At 43.7% G+C, this 13881-nt stretch overlaps 1 protein-coding gene across 3 annotated transcripts in view; it reads left to right on the forward strand.

The window, feature by feature from the left end:
* The first annotated feature begins 953 nt into the window (after positions 1–953).
* FNDC3A (fibronectin type III domain containing 3A) overlaps positions 954–13881 on the forward strand; it is a 202616-nt gene continuing 189688 nt past the window's right edge. For 2 of the 3 annotated variants that reach the window (XM_070409066.1, XM_070409064.1), the window contains exon 1: positions 954–1200. The gene's annotated coding sequence lies outside the window, so the exon portion shown is untranslated. Of the gene's footprint in view, positions 1201–1791; positions 1881–13881 lie in introns of those variants that run through there. The other variant, XM_070409065.1, reaches the window with a different exon arrangement.

A 13881-nucleotide genomic window follows, 5' to 3' on the forward strand; every position in this document is an offset into this window, starting at 1 on the left:
CAAAAGATTTCATCCATCATTGTATTCTTTAAGAATCTAGGCAGGGAGTACCTTGTGAAAGGATTTCTGTGAAAAGGTTAAAATAAAAATACTGCTCTTTTAAAAGGCAGCCCCGTTTAAAAAAATAACACTGACATAAAGCCAGAACAGGGACCCTGGTGGCGCCCGGCACGGCTGTGGCAGGAGCAGTGCCCGGGCGGGCTCCCGCTCCAGGACCCCCCTTCCCGAGCCCCCGGGGCTCAGTGCGGAAGTAGGCGCCGCCGGCCCGCAGGCGGCTCCCGCAGGCGGCCCGCAGCGCCCCCCGGAGCCGGAGGTGGAGGCGGTCGCTGCCGAGTTCACCTGTAGCTCTTCGCGCTGTGGTCCAAACTCAGGTACAGTCGTGGGTTTTCACGCGGTTTGACTGGGGAACAGACGGAGGAACTACCTCCCACGGCTCGGACTGAAGTAAACACCTAAGTGTGTTTGCTGGCGGGCGAGGTCCCGGGCTGCAGTGCTCAGGGCCGGAGGTCGTCTCCTTATCCCGAGGGGGAGTGTCTGTGCGGGCACTGGCCCCGCGTTAAATTCGCGAAGAGGCGGACCCGCCGCGTCCCGGGAAGCGGGGTTGGCGGGGGGCGGGGGGACGGGGGGGTTGCAATTTGGGCTGAGAATTGTGAGGGGCCCCGGGAACTTCAATTAACGCCACATTTCCCCGCTGTGGCCCGGGTCCGGCCACGGCAGAGGCTTCGAGAACCAGGCGCAGCCGGGCCTCGGGTAAAGGCCTGCAGCCGCGGAGGGCGGGGAGCTGAGGGGGCGCTGAGAGGGCGCTCGGACATCGCCGCCCCGCGGGCAGCTCGCGCTCCCGGGAGAGACCCGGGGCCGCGGAGTCCGGGCCGCCGGGGGCGCCGTCGGCGGGGCTCGCGCAGCCGCACTGGGCGCGCCGACGCCGGGCTCCTCCTCCCGGCTCCGTAGTAAGCATGGCGGCGGCGGCGTTCGTGGTCCCTCGGGTGAAACAGAAAGCGGGAGCTGCGCGGAGAGGGAGCGAAGAGCGGGGCTGAGGCGGCGCCGTCACAGCCGGGAAGACACCCCAAGAGTCAGCGCGCCGGCGGCCGCGGCGGCCCCCGAGCCGGCTCTGCCTCTGAGGCGGAGCGAGAGCGGTCAGTCACCGAAGACGAGGCGCCAGGGTAGCCGCCTTCCTCCGCCCCGAAGCGGCGTGACTCGGAGGTGAGAGCGCGGGCACTCCCTTCGGTGAAGGTGGGAGAGACCGATCCACCCCCGCCCAGCCCCGCCCCTCGGCCGGCGTCACGGAAACCGTTAGGCTGGGGCTGCGGGGGCCGGTGCGCCGAGCGGGGCTCGGGCCGTCGAGGGCCTGGACCTCCCCGTCCGGTGGGCGCGTCGTGGGCCGAGGGGAGTGGGGGCCGCACGGGACCCGGCCGCCGGCGGGGCATCTGCGGGTGGGGGTCTCACCTCCGGGCGATTCCGGGGGCGCGGCCCGGCCGCCAGCCTGAGGAGGCGGCGCAGGGGCGCGGGCAACATCCCCCGCCCCCTATTCAGCCCCCCTCCCGCCCCCCGGGCCCGCGGCGCCGCTCCGGGAGGCGCGGGGGCGGGAGTGGAGCCCTGGGCAGAGGATCGGGGAGCGGCCGCCGCGCCTTCGGTTTTGGCCTCCCGGCAGCCGCCGGACTTGCAACGCGTTTCTGAAGAGAATTTTCCCCGCTCAGCGTGGGGTTAAAACCTCGAAAACCCGCCCTGTGTGTTTGGTCTTGGTGGGTTGTACCTGGTCGTCCCTCCGCCCGGCGGAGGTACCACCTGTTCCGTCGGGAGGAGGACGGGCTGCCGTCCTCGCCCTGGCAGCAGCCGGCATCCGTGAACTTTTGAGACGGCTGTGGAGGGACATCCAGCGTTAGGTAAAGGAAAATGAACAAATGATTTAGTCGTAAAATCGCGGCGGCTGTTTTAATTAAGGTAGTCGGTCATCGTTCTTTTACTAAACTGCGTTCAAAGCCTTGGGATATTTTGGGAGGGGGTGGGTGCATAATGATTGCCGAGGTGCTAAGAACCGTGAATTAAGAAATTTTCTTTTGTGAGATTTTGTGAAAACCTTTGTGTCTCAGCATCGATTAAGAATAACAGGCTGACAAGATTTATTTTTTACAGTATAATCCTCACTCACGTACGTGTTCACCGTGGGCTCTTAAAACTGAGCAACATAATTAATCTGCTGCTTAACTGTGGTCTGTGTTTATAGTTCTTGAAACCAAAGTTTTTCTGTATTATAAGAATGAAATAGCAAAAGCTGAGCTGTTACTATAATATTTTATCACCATGCCGTTACCAGCACCAGTGCTAAACATATGCTCCTCAGGAGTTGGAACCATATGTTAGGCAGAAACTAATTGGGTTTTGTGACTACGTGCGTGTGTTTGGATGAATATTTAGCTTTTATGTATTTGTTAAATCTGTAATTCTTGCCATCGTGCAAGTTTTATTTAAGTCACCTAAAAATATTCAAGAGAAATGAGCCCCTGCCTTTTTGATATTTTCTTGGTTGAATTGACTTTTCTCATGTCATGAGATAAAGTGCCCACTGAGACAGATGGTGGACTTCACAGAAAAGAATGATAGGAATTATTTTTAACACATCTTTTATAATATAGAACCTACAATTTTGCTTTCAGCGTTTTAGCCCACTGATATTGTTGCCATAAGTAATAATACCAGTTAGTGGGAAGAAGGGATGATGATTTGACAGGAAAAAAATCTTGTTCAAAATTTTTATTAAAAATTCTATATTTAAACACTTTAGCACTATCACAGTATATTTTACTATATTTTCCTTTCGTACATACATCATCTCAGTTTTCTTATGTAAATTAACTGAAATTTTTTAAATTTCAGTCTGGCTGCCTTTAGCCACCTGTATGCTTCTGAATTAACTCCCTCTTTTTCCTTTTGTCCGACTCCTCAGAATCATTTAATGCTCAGGAAAAATAAACTTCTGGTTAATACTGGCTTCAGTCAAACATAATTATGAAGGTAATTTGCTTCTCCCAAAGTAAAGATATGGCTTTGAAAAAACTGATTCTAGGATTATCTTTTGATTCTATGATATCTTTTGGTATCATCTGTTTTATCACTTCCCCTCTTCATATGAGTAATTGAGAGTGGATTTCTTTTACCATGCATTTAATAATTGTTTCGATTGTGAAATTTCTACAGTGTAATACTAAGCATATTACTAATTTTAAAAATTTCCCCGTTTTCTGACTAGCTAGGCATAGGTCAGGTCAAGAGACTATAAAACCAAGAAAAAAGAGAAGGAATCCACAATTAATATTCTCATGTCTTTTGTGGCTTTACTTAGGTAAAGAGCATTTAATTTATAATTTGTCAATTTTTAGTCTAGTCCCAGAGTGGGGCAAAATAGATTTACAGTTATTTGTATGGAAAATAATACAATAAATAATAATACAAGAATAAACTGTGTTTCTTGTACTCACAATTGTAAATTTACTTTTGTCCCATCTCTGTACTTAAGCTTCTTTTAAAAATTTGCATTTTTTAATGTTTATACATCCAAGGCTTATGCACCTTACGTTTTTGCCTATATTTTTAAATTACAATTTGAAGTAACCTAAAAAGTCTTTTTGAAAAATGTTTTTGGTGCTTTTTAAATAAAAATGAATCTAGGTGGTATCTTTAAGAGTGATGTAAGAATATGCACAAGATTTTTCATTTTATTAATCAGGTAATCAAAAGATAAATGATTGTGTATGTTTTATATTCCTAGCATTTTCTAGGAAACTTCAAATAAATTCACAATATTGTAAATTCAGAAATGTAGAATACTTTGCTTATCTATCCCATTGAATCTTTTACTGCCTCAGTTTATGACTTTGCTAAAAAGAAAATAAAAATTAAAAATGGCCCCTCTGGATATCAATGTCAAGAGCTGCCTTTTTAAAAAAATATATATTTTTATTGATTTCTTAAAGGAGGGGAGAGGGAGAGAGAGATAGAAACATCAATGAGAGAGAATCATTGATCAGCTGCCTCCTGCACACCCCCTACTGGGAATCAAGCCAGCAACCCAGGCATGTGCCCTTGACCTGAATTGAACCTGGGACCCTTCAGTCTGCAGGCCCATGCTCTATCCACTGAGCCAAACCGGCCAGGGCAAGAGCTGCTTCTTAAAAAGCAATGAATGTCTAATAGTGTTGAATTCAGGGTGGATTTTTTTTTTTTTACATGATTAAGAGCTTTTATAATTTTCTTAATATTTTGGACTCATTTTTTTTTAGAGTATTATTTAGTGGTCTCTTTTTATCTCTTGATCCTTATCTCTCTGTTCTCCCCCTATTATAGTTTTGCTTGTTTATCACATACACTTTCTAAGTTCTCAGTGTAACCCTATGGTCTTCCATCAAGTTCTTTTGTGGGTGTCATCTTTTGATATTTCCAGTCACTTACTACCCTTTACCCAGCCCTCGGGCTATTTTTCTCCAAGATAGAGAGGTACACCTGGGAGATGACGTGTGCTTAGAAGATGATGAGCTGTTATTAAAATGGAGATACAGATAAAAGCAGTGTGATGTGTTTCCTTCCTTCAAGTAGTTTACAAATTAGTTGGGGATACTAGATTAACACATGGGAAATCATTAGCAAAAAATAACATGATATTATTAAGTTGTGTAGCAAGGACTAAAATTTAAAGGAGAATGAGGGCCACTAGAGGGCTAGAAAGATCTTGAAAGGCAATCAGAGGAAGTCAGAATTGAACTTAGGAAAGATTTAGATAGCAAAAGGAATGACATTCCTAAAAAGACTAATAGACATAGCTGGTACTAGTAGCAAGGAGACCATTCTGAGAACATCCAAGAACAAGTATTAGGAGAATGAAAGAAGGGTAGAGATTTTGGCTAAGCCTTATGGCATGGTCAAGAGAGGAATAGGCAGGGCTGGACAAGACAGTTTGGCTGTATCATGATGAACCCATCACTGAAACAACGATACATTTACTTTGACATATTCACAACTTAAGCTTTATATATAAGGGATGTCTTATATGTGTTTGCTTATTATAGCTTAGACCAAGGTTTGGCAGATTTTTTCTTTAGACTGGGAGGTAGTATTTAGGCCTGGTGGGCCACTTAGAGTCTCTGTTGGATATTCTTTTTTTGTGTTTTTTTTGTTTTGTTTTTTTTTGTTGTTTTTTTTTTTACAATCTTTTAAAAACAAAAAACATCTTTACCTCAAGGGCCAAACTGAAACAAGTCAGCTTTGGGTAGGGTTTGGCCAGTGGGCCTAATTTGCTGACCCTTGGCTAATAATTGTCTAGATAATTGTCCATATAGCATATGTGAGGGCCTTATTTCATTTGTCTACATGGTTATTTAGTGTGTTTTGTTATGTCATTTGTATTTTCCCCTATGTTATAGTAAAAATAAAAATATGCAGAAATAACTACTGTTGTCATTGTTATTTTGTGGCCATACCTTAGCAACAACCCAGATTAGGTCTTAGAACTAGGAAGTGAAAGAAGAAAAACTTTTTAAAAAACATATATTTTATTGATTTTTTACAGAGAGGAAGAGAGAGGGATAGAGAGCCAGAAACATTGATGAGAGAGAAGCATCGATCAGCTGCCTCCTGCACACCTCCTACTGGGGATGTGCCAGCAACCAAGGTACATGCCCCCGACCGGAATCGAACCTGGGACCTTTCAGTCCGAAGCTTGACGCCCTATCCACTGAGCCAAACCGGTTAGGGCAAGAAGAAAAACTTTTGAGCCAGGCCTTAGAGCAGTGAAAATTGCTACATCCAGGCTGATTTAGAATTTGTGTATGGTTAAATATATGAACTGCCTGTTTTGGTTTTACATATTTTAAAATACAACTGGCATTTTAGAAACTTTGGCTAGGGTGCTGGGAGCAGATAGTAGGAAACCTTGTTTTTGAAAGTAGTTTAGGGTGAGTTAGTGAAGAAAAAAACAATTGGACAACCCTCAATAACTAAGAAAACACACTGTTTGTAGGTCAGCCTAATCCTATATAATAAAGAGCTAATATGCAAATGGTCATCACGCCCTCAAGCCTTCACAGGTAATGGGTCAGACACTCAACACTGGGGAGAGAGGAATGAGGACCAGCCAGACACAAGTGAGCTTGTGAGAGAGGAATGGGGACCCACCAGGCACAAATGAGCTTGCAAGAGAGGAATTGGGACCAACCAGGCTGCGGCCCAGGAGAGGGACAAGCCACCCGCCCAGCAGTCCAGATGCCAGCAGTTGCACCTGCGGCCAGGGAGAGGGATAAGCTGCACGCTTCGCGATCCCAGGTGCCAGCGGCTGTGGCTATGCCTGTGGCCGCGCCTGCACCTGTGGCCCGGGAGAGGGACAATCTGCCTGCCCCATGGTCTCGGGCACTAGTGGCTGGGGTTGTGGCCTGGCCTGGGAGAGGGACAATCTGCACGCCACACAGTCCCTGCAGTCTGGGGACCAGCAGCTGTGTCTGCACCTGCAGCCCGGGAGAGGGACAATCTGCCTGCCCCGTGGATCCAGGTGCCAACAGCTGCGCCATCGGCCCAGGAGAGGGACAAGCTGCCCGCCCTGCAGTCCCGGGCACCTGTGGCTGCGGCCTGGGTGAAGCCGCCCGTCCACGGTCCCCTGTGGTTGCGTCTGGCCCTGGCAAAGCTGGCCTGGGTCCTGGGTGCCTGCGGCCAGCCAGAGGGAGGAAAGCCCGGGTCCTGGGTTCCTGCGACTGGTCGGAGGAGGGAATCCTGGGTCCCGGGTGCGTGGCGAGGCAGAGGTGGTTAGGGGCAATCAGGCCAACAGAGGAGCAGTTAGCGGCGATCAGGCCAGTAGGGGAGCAGTTAGGGGTGATCAGGCCGGCAGAGGTGGTTAGGGGCGATCAGGCAGTCAGGCAGGCGAGCATTTAGGAGCCAGCAGTCCCGGATTGCGAGAGGCAGTTGGACATCCCCCAAGGGGTCCCGGATTGGGGGGGGGTGCAAGCTGGGCTGAAGGAACTCCCCCATATGCATGAATTTCATGCACCGGGCCTCTAGTCTATAATAATAAAAGCATAATATACTTAATTAGACCGGACAGCCGAATGGCCTTCCAGACATCATTCTGGACGAAGCCACGGGGGCCAAGGCAGAGGTGGTTAGGGGTGATGAGGCAGGCAGGCAGAGTGGTTAGGGGTGATGAGGCAGGCAGGCGAGCAATTAGGGGCAATCAGGCAGGCAGGCCAGTGGTTAGGGGTGGTGAGGCAGGCAGGCAGAGTGGTTAGGGGTGATGAGGCAGGCAGGCGAATGATTAGGGGCGATCAGGGAGGCGAGTGGTTAGGAGCCAGTGATCTGGGTTTGTGAGAGGAATGTCCCACTGCTGGTTTCGGCCCGAGCTTGCAGGGATCGGACCTAAACCGGCAGACATCCCCCAAGAGGTTCCGGATTGCGAGAGAGTGCAGGCCAGGCTGAGGCACCCCACCTCCTCACCCCGTGCATGAATTTCATGTACCAGGCCTCTAGTCTATATAAAACCCTAATATGCAAATAGACCGAATGGCAGAACAACCGGTTGCTATGACATGTGCTGACCACCAGGGGGCATGCGCGGAACATAGTGGGCATTGGCAGCCAGCGGCAGAGTGCAGAACATGGCGGGTGTTGCTTTCAGTGGGATGGTGGAGCAGGTGAGTGGGGGTGCCAGACCAAGGTAGGGCACCGGTCACTGTCATTGGGTTAAGCCTCTGGTGGTTACTGAAAATTATTTGCTCCCTCGTGCCGCAGTCCCACCCGGTCCTCACATCTGCTGCCGGCACCAGCCCTGATCACACCGGCTGCCAGCGCCAGAGCCACCGTTTGCACCTGCTGCCAGCCCTGATCGCTCGGCACCATCAGTGGGTGTGAGTGGCGGCTGCCAGCCCCGATTGCCCCTCAGGGCTTCTCCACCTCCCCCTGTTCCTGAGGGGTGATCGGAGCAGCACCTGCCACTTGCACCTGCTGCTGGTGCTGGCCCCGGCCCCACTCGCTCTGCGCTGTCGGCGGGTGCAAGCAGGGCTGGCACTATCAGTGTGTGGGAGCGGCGGCAGCGGGAGCGGCGGCAGCGGGAGCAGGGCTGCTGGCAGACGGGACTGGGGGCCAAGGCAGGAGGGGCCAGGTGGGTACCTGGAGGAAAGGAACCTTGTAGCCCACAGTTCCTTTCAAGGTGCACAAATTAGTGCACTGGGCCACTAGTAATTGATATTTACATTGATGAGTTGGAGTCATCAGAAAAGGTTATATTGTGTGCAGATTAAGGCAGAGAAGAAAGACCTAGACATCTTTTTAAAGATTTCCATTATGATTGTTTAAAAATAAGTTATGGTGATTTAAAGGTATCAGTAATTTTGAAAATTCATTTACATGAGCTCTCTCTTTGAAGTTTCTAAATTTATAGATGTGTATTTCTAAGGCGTTCTGTTTTCTTTCACACATTGTGTTTTATTTAATCATTGTCAGGTGAATAGTGGTGCATTGAGTTATGGTTGCATTAATCAGTTGGCTAGGGTTACTCTGTATTTTGTGTCATCAGAAAAACGCAAATACATTATGTATATCAGAGATAGTATTAAGTGCTGGAAAAAGTAAAGATGTATAGGATGGAGAGCTGCCTGGATAAAATCAGTGGTGCTTTTTTTCCTTTTAAAAGCATTAAAGCCAAACAAACCCCCAACATTTAAGTTAACTTTGTATTTTTATTTATACTAGCATTTTCTATACTTCATAAATGTGTATGTTCTCTTAAGTTTTAAGGCAATATCAACCCTTTGCCAGTTTGGGTCAGTGGATGGAGCATTGGCATGTGGACTGAAGGGTCCTGGTTCGATTCTGGTCAAGGGCAGCACATGCCTGTGTTGCAGGTTGATCCCCAGTAGGGGGCATGTAGGAGGCAGCCAATCAATGATTCCCTCTCATCATTGATGTTTCCATTTCTCTCTCCCTCTCCCTTTGTCTCTGAAATCAATAAAAATATATTTTTTAAAAATAATAAAGTTCAGCCTTCATAAAGTGCTGCCTAATAAAAGTTTATTTTAAAAATTTTTTGGTATAAGGAGAAATTAACAATTCACTCTCCCACTCCCCTTTAATTTTAGAAATTAAAATCACACCATAATTTCTGCTGCATCAGTTATTATGACTTCTGTCTCTATTTCAGAGTCTATACTCTGTCGATATCCTGTGACTATATCTATTTCCTACTGCTCTCCAACTTTGTGTAGTACAAAGGGCATATGTTTTGCATTAAGGAGATAATGGGTTTGTGTGCTGGCTGTTTCTCTTACTGGCTATGTATAAATGAGCAATTTACCTCTCTGAGTCTTAGTTCCTTCACTTTCGGCAAGGGTAATAATAGGATCTAAGAAGAATTGGCTATTATAAGAATTAAAAAAGAGAGTCTATTTAATATGGCAGGTAAAATGCTTGCCATAGAATATTTATATCTAGAACTTAGTCGCACGTGTCTAATCATTGCAACCTAGGTGTTCTATTTTTGTTTCACCATTGTTATCCATCTATCACTTGTTAAAAATCTTAAATGTCCTAGATACTTAGAATATGAATGTCAGAAAAATGAATGTCATACTCCCTTTCCTCTGGTAAATCACACACTAGGATAAGAGATAAAGACATGTAAACAAATGCATATTTTAAAATAATTAAAAGTAAATAAAATATCTCTTCTTTTGCCTCTTCACTTGTGTGAATCCTTCCTGTCATTTAGTATTGAATTACTATATTTCCATAGTAACACAGTATCATGATTGAGTACTTATCATACTATAGCATTTATATTTCTTCACTTGTCTTTCTCATCTATTAAACTATGAACTTTCTGAGTTTGAACAGTTCTGGGGTTGGCAATTTTTTTTCTGTAAAGGAACAGATAACCAATATTTTAGGCTTTGTGGCCACATGGACTCTGTTGCATTTACTTAACTGTGCTGTAGGAGCATAAAAATGACTACAGGTATAGAATTTACCTGGTTTGGCTGTGTTCCAGTAAAACTTGATTTATAAAAACAGGCAAAAGGCCAGATTTAGCCCACAGGCCTTACTTTGCAAACTCCAGCAATGCTGCCGTGTGCCTGGCTAATGTAAGGCACTTAGTAAATAAGAATATGTATTAAACAATTCTTATATTCTGGGTGCTGTTGAAAACAACTTTACATGTATCGATTTACTGAATCCTTAGAACAACCCTCTGATGTATATACTGTTGTCACCATTTTAAAAATGAGGAAACTGAAGGATAGGGAAGTTAAATAACATTGTAAGATCATATAGCTAGTTAGTGACAGATTTGGGATTTGAACTCAGGAATTCTGACTCCAGAGCCTGGGCTTTCAGTTATTAAGTTACACCAGTTCTGATATGTTGAATCCCAGTAGTGCAATATTGATTCAGTATTAGAAAACATATTAATGTAATTCACTATATTAATAGATGAAAGGGGAAAACTATATGAGAGTAAAAACAAAATGGCAAAACTTTTAGGAGAAGTGAACTAAAAATTATGGGAGCGGGGTAAAGAAAGCCTTTTCAGGTGAGACATAAAACTTAAATGCCATTTTAATCAGTTAACTGCCATAAGCGTCTATAAATAGATGCAAGCGGCAGACCTTTTTTAATTAAAATATCGTGGCAGTTAACTGGTTAAAAAGGCAAGCAATAGATTGTGATAAACTTTTTGACATGTAATAGACAAATTAAATATTCAGAGTTTGCAAGGTGTGTCTAAGTTTGAAAAAGACAACCTGGTAGGAAATGAGAAAAAATGTAAGTAGGAAAATCATGGAAGTAGAAAACTAGCCTATAAAGTTTTGAAGAGATACTCAACCACACCAGTAATCTGAGAAATTTCAATTACAACATTAATGAAATAGGATTCCAAAAAAATATTTACTACTACTAATAAAATTGGCAAAATGTGGAAAATTTTATTAGTGTCAAATTGGAAAGTATGCATTAAACTACTGAAATGAGTATAAATAGGTTCATCTTTTTAGGAGAAAAATTTGGCAGTATCTATCAATTTTTAAAGTGCATACTTCTGTATATCTATAATACAGAAATGCTATGACAGGTTCCTAGAGAATGTTACATGGTTATTCCCTCCAGAGGGAGAAATGTATGAAGAAAAATAGAAGCAATCTGTCTCAGCATTCATTAGAATAGTGAAATAATGGTATGTCCTTACAGTAGAATATTAGGCAGCCATGAAAAAGAATGAAATAGATACAGAAATAGTTCTTTAGGAAAATAGGAAAATTTTAATGATATTTTACACAAAAAAGCAAGACACTGACCAGTACATGTGATTTCATTTATGTAACAACTACTGCCAGAAAGCCTCATATACAGATAAGTGCAGAGAAGAAATCTGAAAGGGTACATCCCACAGAGGGTAGCTGTAGAAATGGGAATTGGATTTGGGGGCAGGAGTAATAGTTAAAAATAATGTCTGTATGTTTTCCAGTACTGTATAAAATGTATAGCTTTTGTGATGTAACAAAAATAATGAAAAAGAAGAAGGTTTGAATTTGGTGATTATGATTAGTCCTTTTTTGAGCCATACTTGCTAGTTGGACAGCCTTGATTTACTAGTATGTCTGTTTTCCCTGTGTAGTTTTTATTTATTTATTTTTAAATATATTTTATTGATTTTTTACAGAGAGGAAGGGAGAGGGAGAGGGATAGAGAGTTAGAAACATCGATGAGGGAGAAACATTGATTCAGCTGCCTCTTGCACGCCCCCCACTGGGGATGTGCCCGCAACCCAGGTACATGCCGTTGACTGGAATCAAACCTGGGACCCTTCAGTCCGCAGGCCGACGCTCTATCCGCTGAGCCAAACCAGCTAGGGCTCCCTGTGTAGTTTTTAATAGCACTTCTTCCTTTCACTCACAAAAGCCTCCAATTGTTGTGTGAAGTCATTGGTACTTTTAAAAATAGCCATCTCAGCTCTAGCTGGTGTAGCTCAGTTGGTTGGTTGTCATCCTGTGCACCAAAGCATTGCCAGTTTGATTCCAGTCAGGATACGTGCCGAGGTTGTGGGCTTGATCCCGGGTGTGGGGATGTGCAGAAGATAGCCAGTCAATGTTACACTCTAACATCAATGTTTATCTCCCTTACTTTCTCTCAAACAATCAATAAACAAACAAAAAATAGCCATTTCAGTACATTATTGAGTCTAAAGCTATGTATAGTGGGTTAAAGAAGTGAGAATTATAACAAGTCATTCTCAGCTTTTAAGTGCCAATTAGGACATAAAATTGTCTGTGTACTTTATTTTGTAAATCTCCAATATAAAAGTGGTTTCTTTTCCAAATATAAAACAGTCTCAAATACCTGGATATTTTTACCCTCCATTTTAATATTAGAACCTAATGTTTTTAAAAAGTTGGTAAATTTCAGCTTAAGCTAAAAGAGTAAAGAGAAGGAAGGTTCTTTAAAAAAAAAAAAAAGATGAGGGAATAAGAACTTGTTTAGATAATTTTTAACTCAGGCATAGGTGTAGATTTATAAACAAAGAATTTGGTTATTTCAGAAGTGAGCACATTACAATACTGGGTTGTACAAACTTTTTTTCATGGAAAATACAGAAATGTTTCTTGATTTTCTTATGATAAAATTTTCTTTTTGAAAGTAATTAATGGAGGAAACTTATTAAATGTGGTAAAGTTATTATAAGCCAGTAGCTTTTAAAGAGGAATTCAAATCCTTTTGTTGTGAACCTAGATGTTTAGGTGATAAATTAAATGGTCAAGAACATTTAAATAGTTATGATTGTATTAGATACACTGACAAAACTAGAGGAGAGATTGAACATGTTAAGGACAAGTGTCTTCTAGATTAAAATTATAGTGTCAAAGATACAATACAGTGGATGAGATTAATGGCATGTTAGACATTACTGAAGAAAAGATTAGTGGACACGAAGACATAGCAGTATAAACTACCTAAAATGAAAAACAGAGAAAAGAGAATTGTTTAAAAACATGAACTAAGCCTGGTTATGTGGCTCAATTGGTTGAGGATCATCTTGTCCCCCAAAAAGGTGGTAGATTAGATTACTAGTTAGGGCACATACCTAGGTTGCAGGTTCAATCGCCATTTGGGGAGTGTACGGGAGGCAACCCATTGATGTTTCTCTCTCACATCGATGTCTCTTTCTCTCTCTTTTTCTGTTTTCCTCCCTCCCTCTCTAAAATCAATAAAAACTTAACCTTGGGTGAGGATTTTTTTTTTAAAGATGAATTGAAAAATTATATGAAGAAATAATCCCCAAAATTTCTAAACTTGATAGACTATAAACTGAGAAATACAATAAGCATAAGATGAATAAAAATGACACTAAGGAACATCATAAGGAAGTTGCTTAAAACAAGTGATTAAAAAGCAGCCAAAGAAAAACAGAACTAAGATAAGGGTAACAGCAGATTTCCATTAGAAGCAATGTAAGCTAGAAGATAATGGAGCAATATCTTTAGAACACTAAAAGAAAAAATTGTCAGACTCTGGTCAAGATGACAGAATAGGTAAATACTGTGTTTACCTCCTCCTATGACCACATCAAAATTTCAGCTAAATTATAGAATCACCCTTGAGAACTGCCTGAAGACTAGCTAAATAGAACTCTTATAACTATGTATATAAAGAAGAAACCACCTGAAACTGTTAAGAGGGGTGGAGATGGGAAACAGGCTGGTACATACCTGCACGTGTTGGTTAAGAATCAGGAGGGGGGTCTTGGCAGTGGAGGTCTTAATGAGTTAGGGGTCCCACCCCCACATGAGGCAACCTGAACCCAGACCACCAGTGCTGGGAACGTGTTCCAACAGCAACTTAACTGTGAAAATCATTGGG

Source organism: Myotis yumanensis, unplaced genomic scaffold, assembly GCF_028538775.1.
Source record: "Myotis yumanensis isolate MYYU_CA2020_CCGP unplaced genomic scaffold, mMyoYum1.0.hap1 SCAF_3, whole genome shotgun sequence".
NCBI classification, from domain to species: Eukaryota; Metazoa; Chordata; class Mammalia; order Chiroptera; family Vespertilionidae; genus Myotis; species Myotis yumanensis.